Here is a 6000-nt window from a genome sequence, read left to right as displayed (position 1 = left end):
TCTGAGATGATTTTTCAGTCTCCTGCAATTCTGCACAAATCTTGGCATGGGCTTGCTCCTCCCTGTACTCCTCCTCTGCTCAATTCCTGTGTGCTGCATCTCTTTAAACATTCACAGAGCACTACCTGGAGCAGAATGCTTCAAAAGGGAGTGAGTCTGCAACACCAAATCATCTCCTGCTGAGCATCACCAAATCATCACAACCTTGGGCAGTCAATCAACTGATTTTGTGTTATTTAAGTTGTCCTGAAGGCTACATTTCAAAATCTGAAATGTATGGATTGAAAAAGGTGGCAATAATTCATTGTGCTCAAGCTGTTTAGAAGCACTGAAGAGATCTTGCTTGAAAAGATGGCTTTCAAGAGGGAATTTAACCAAATTCCACACTAGCTTGCTCCTCAGCTACAGTGAACAAAAAGTCTTCAGAATATTTAGAATCTGATATTAGCTAACAAGTCACGGAAACAGGTGTTAAGACTCAAACTCCTGCTTGATGCTGTATTTGTAATTCATCCAGTCGTTAATGAGCCAGATTCTTCAGTAGTATATATGGGCACAAATCCTCTTAAGCCATGCAAGAATGTTGATTTATGCTTGCTACAAATCTGACCTTTCGTTCAGTGCTTCCTGGTAAGTTCCAATCCTCTTTGCACTGTTCATTTAGTGGAATGGAATTAGATTTACCAAGGTATGCTCTGACAAAATGGATTGCTTTTCCCTTGTATTTTTGTGCCAGGGATAAAATGGTGGTCTATTTCAATGTAGCACTGTTAATAAGATAGGTTTTTTGAAGGAAAGTCAGAAATTATAATATCATTCATTACAATGCCACATGTTTTTATTTCTCAAAGTTATACCAAATTATACCATATGCTTCACAAATTACAACCTCCTTCTAGGAAATCTGAGATATATCTGCAGAATAGAGGTTAAATAAGTTTAGCTAACAAGAAAATGCATAAAAGCTTAAATTTATGAAACCAAATCATTTGCTGAGAGTGTATTGGGATGAAAATACCCTTGTATTTGCTTAACTGAAACTATTTTGCTCCAAATGACCTTATGTTCTTTATTTCCAAGTTCACAATTCCTGCACTGAGACTCAGTACACTGCACAAAGCCAGACTTACCAGGAGATTATAATCAAGAATCTATTTTATTGGTTCAAATATAACACTCTCGATGTGTGACTATGCTATCTGCATGGTAAATACAGCTCAGGCCTGCAGAGAACATTGCTGAGAAGATTGTGTGTGAGATTATGCTGCTGTGAAGTGCTCAATATGGGGGCTACACTCAAAACACAGAGCTCACGTAGGAGGCAGCAGCCTGTTTGCTAAAATCTGCTTCCCACAGGTAGCATCTTACACTGCTGCTTTCAGTCTGCACCAGCTTTTGGTGACCTTCCTGATCAGACTGAAGCAGTTGGCACTGAATTCTTTACAGCCTGGCCAGGTAAAGAGTCCTCTGGCTTGGCACTACAGCCACGGGGATTTGACATGAAAACATTTGCTCGTTATGAATGGGGTGTGAATGGCGGTGTAAAAGTGTGAAATCCTTAGGAAACCCTAGAAGGAGCAAAGGAATGGCATGTGGAGCTTCTGAAGGCACCAGGGGATGGAAAACCAACAGCTGCCTCCTGGGTAGATTGTAGACTTATGCTGGAGGCAGTTTTTTCCCAGTCCTGACTCCTACATCCATACTGGAGCTAGCATGTGGCTAGCTATGGCTCTCAGGTGGACCCCGACTTGTGCCAAAGGTTCGCCCTCAGCCCCATCTCCTGAGTGGACCATGGAGCTTTGTGTCAAGCCTTGTCACTGGTGCCCTTGTTATCCTGCTACTCCTGGGTGCCTCCTGGCCCTGATTCATTAACTCGACTGGTTTGGGAGAGTTGGTGGACCCTGTTATCAGTATGCAGGTCGGTGTGCCAAGTTCAGGAGCTGGACACAGTAACTGAAGGCACTGCCTGTGATGGGACTGCCTTGGCAAATTAAGGAAATGAAAAGGAAATTTCATTTCCTTTTGGGAAGGGAAATGAAATCTTATGATTTCAATGGGGGTCACTTTGAGCAAGCTTCGGTCCATGTCCCAGCACTTCATGGCCACGATTTCTTAATTTTTCTTTTTTCAGTATCCACGCCATATCTCTCATATCTATCCCTCAAAGTTATGTTTTCCTCCTTGATTTTCCCCCTGCTTTTGCAGCATCTGTGAGCTTAGTTTTGGTGTGTTTTAGTCCTTTGCACTGCACCTCATGTAATCCCAGTCCATTTTCTTGTAGTCACTAAATGTCCCAATTTTCTGGGTTTTTTGAGTTATTTTCAATTTAATTTCATTTGATCATATCTCCTTTCCAGAGTGCACGTCTTTCTGTTTCTGACTTGCACCATAGGGGCTACACGGCCACAATCATCTCCATTCTCATACATGTGAAAGGAGTGGAAACTATTTATGAGAGAAAGTTAGTTGTGAAATCACATTAAAATAAAATAAACTTCCCCTTCTATCTGCTGTTGACGAATATGACTAAAGAAAACATTCAGGATAACACTGATTTCCAGTGGAGGTGCAGGGGTTTTTGTGCCCTTTATTCTGGAGTTCATTCACTTACATGAAGGAGATCAGATTTGTCAGTCTTGGAAAGTGGGGGCATTTGGTGATGAGGGCATGAGTTTCTTCAAGGCAGGGAGAGGATGAGATGAAGAGGTGCAATAAGTAGGTTAACACAATTTTAAGAAACACCTCATTTTAGGTTGCTTTCATTTGGCAGCTTTCTATATTTTTATTTACATGTGTAATATAGTAGAGATCTGTAAAAATGTCTAGGAGCCTAACTTTCAGAAATGACATAGCCCTTCCCCAAAAATGAAGTAGATCCTTAAATCAGGCTCTCATTTGGGAAATAAATCCAAATAATTCTCTGTGTATTTGAAAATAAGATATTTTGGCTTCCAAGCAATATGAGAAAATGTGCCATCCATTTGATCTGCTTCACGTGCCACAACCATCTGCAACTGCATGTGGCAAACACATTTCTCAGCTTTGCAGGCATGTATGATTATGAAGAGCTTCGAATAAAATAGATAAACCTTTGAGATGCTCCTTTTGTTGTTTACTTGTCTCTCAGCAGCGTTCTGTGGGAAGCTCTCCTCCTGGAAGGCTGCGGGGGAGGGCTCTGCGGAGCCTTTCAGCGCTGTTCGGAAGTGGCTGAGAAGCGGCCACCGTGAACAGCCACGGCTGGCACCAGCAGAGGCTCACAGATGCTGCTGTGAGCACGCCTTTGTGCAGCATCCCCGCGCGGTTCGGGCTCCGGCTGCCGCCGCACCAAGGACGCGACCGCCACCTGCTGTCCCCAGCGCGGCCGGGAGCGCCGGGGAGGGGCCGGAGCCGACCCGCCCCTGCCCAGCCGCGGCTCCCGCGGGACGGAGCCTTCGCTTCCCCGCTGCAGCTGCGTCACTTCCAGCCTTGGTTTCAGTCCTAATCTCCGATTTATTCCTCTGCCGGTTCTTTGAGCTGGCGTGTGGCTCAGCAGCCGGCAGTGCGTCCTTATGGCAATGCTGGCTGCCGCGTGAGATGGGGACAGAGGGGGACACCTTGCCGAAGCAGCTGCACAGCCAGCCTATACGCATGGCTGTGTCTGGATAGGTGACACTCAGCAGCGCTGGCTGTGGCTTTCCGTGCTCCTGCGATACCCATTTCTCAGAGATTCCGCTCCAGCTGGTCCCTGAGCTGGGAGCTCGGAGGCAGTGCACACAGGGGATGGGTTCAGTGCCGTTTCCAGGGCAGAGCGCTTGCCCGCACTGAAGGATGCACCTGTTGGAAACGGCTTCGGAACTGAGGCCGCTGTCTCTCAGTCCTGTTTGCATCTGGGATGCTCTTCCCGATGTCTCATGTTTCTCCTGTAATCCAAAATCAGCCTCATCCTGTCACAGAGGAAAGCCCTTGCTGCTCTGCAGTCTCTTACATGTGTTGTTTGCTTTCTTATTAACTCTGTCATATCTGGGCACATGCCTGCTGTTCAGTGTTTAAATACTGTGTTTTCCACTTTTCTGCAATGGTGACTTTTTTTTCCATTGCCTTCTTTTTAGAATCTTTGGAAAGGAGTTAATTCTCATAGAACATCATGAATACATATTACAGAGGGGTTATTTTTGTCTATTTCCCATACACTTATCTTTTGGGATTTTTGACAACAGGCACTTTAAAGATACCTTTGTTAACTTAAATATTGAATAAGTTAAGCAATTAATTGGTTTGGGATTTTGGCTTTTTTGTTATTGTGAGGGTTTTTTTTGAGTTTTTTTTTGTTGTTGTTGTTGTTTTGTTGCTGTTGTTGTTGTTGTTTGGTTTGGGGTTTGGGGGTTTTTGTTTGTTTTGTTTTGTTTTGTTGTTTTGGGGGGTTTTGGTGGTGGTGGTGGTAGCTTTAGTTTGGTTTTTTTACCCTTTCTTAATCTTCTTTCTTCTCTGATTGGGAGAATACTTTGCAAATACAGCTATTTCACCAGCTGGTGTTATTAAGTATCACAATCCTCACTTTCTGCCAGATCTACTTTTTTTTTTTTTGTTCATGTGCGGATTTTTTGATGATGAAGAAGTGAGTATTTTCATCAGTAGAGTCCTGATTTGATGGGTGGTCCACAGGGCCCGTTTCTTCACTCTCATGACACAGTTTATCCTTGGGGTATGCTGAGTGCTCACAGGCAGTCACAGTGTGACGCAGGTAACTGCTTGGTGGGGTGCAACCTGTTTGTTCACACTTATCCCTGGACTAAAAAGTTTCATTGCCTTTGTTTAAAGCATGAAGCTGAAAATTGTCGTAGAAGAACCCAAGAAAGTTACTTGAAATCACTTTTCATTACTAGGGAAGTTTGTTGACAGTTTGTTTCTGTCCCCAGTGCACAGCAATGTAAAAGTGATATTTTGTGATTGTTCTGGATTTGAAATAAATATATTTTAGATGAAAACAATTTTTGATCACATGCACAGGAATTCAAGTTCTCTCTTGCTTGCATTCCTGTGTTATGAAGCTGTACGTGTTTTGTGACCTGCTGAGTCATTAAATAATGAGGTGCTGGAGTTAAACCTCTGCCTCCACTGATATATTTAAGTACCTAGAAAAGAAATTTCTAGGTTTACTTTGCCTAGAATAAATTACGTCAAGCAGGCTCATTTCCAGCTCTTGGTTTTAGAAGGACTCCTAACACTCTCTCACATGGCCATCCATCTCACAAGCAAGTCCAGAAAAACACAAATGGATGAGTACAGAATTGGCTGTAAACTGGACTGAAATATTTAAAATTACTATGTTGCTAACTTGGCTGGACACAGCGAGCAGAATTCTGCAGGAGTAGCACAAATCTGATATTTTTATTAAATAATTAAATGGCAGAGCAAACAATGTTCTTGCCAGCCCCACTGGCTGGGAGGGGCAGGAAGTGTTAGAGGACAGGGCTAGGATCTCATCACACTTGGCAAATTACAAAAGGGGGAAAGGAAGTAATTCAAAGGATGTGCTTTCACTCTCTGCAGAACTACCAACATCAGAAATGCAGGCTGTGGACTTACTGGTCTGATAGCATCACTGTATAACCTGTCATGGTGGTTAGCAGGGATCACAAACCCAACAGGAACCAGCCATGCCACCACAAAAAGGGCAAATAGCACTGGGAGCTACATAAAAAGGAATGTTGTTTGCCAGGCAAATGAAGCCATTCTACTGTCATGCTTGGGGCTAGAAAACCTTCAGCCGGGGTATTGTATTCTGCTTGAGATAGAGAGTTAGAGGTTTTATGAGGAAGCATTGGAGGAATTGGAGTGGTTTATCCCAGAGAAAGGGGACACACAGTAGGAGGGCCCCAAATATGTGTGCTTATGTCTAAGGGAGAGGACAATAAAGTCTTCTCATCAGCTGTAAAGGCTCAGTGGGCAACAGAGATCTGGGTTAGATGTAACAAACTGCTTTCTCAAGGTGTAGATGAAAAAAGAATGAGAGAATAATAT

This window comes from Pyrgilauda ruficollis, unplaced genomic scaffold, assembly GCF_017590135.1.
Source record: "Pyrgilauda ruficollis isolate IOZ18807 unplaced genomic scaffold, ASM1759013v1 scaffold55, whole genome shotgun sequence".
NCBI classification, from domain to species: domain Eukaryota; kingdom Metazoa; phylum Chordata; class Aves; order Passeriformes; family Passeridae; genus Pyrgilauda; species Pyrgilauda ruficollis.
This window is presented reverse-complemented; position numbering follows the sequence as displayed.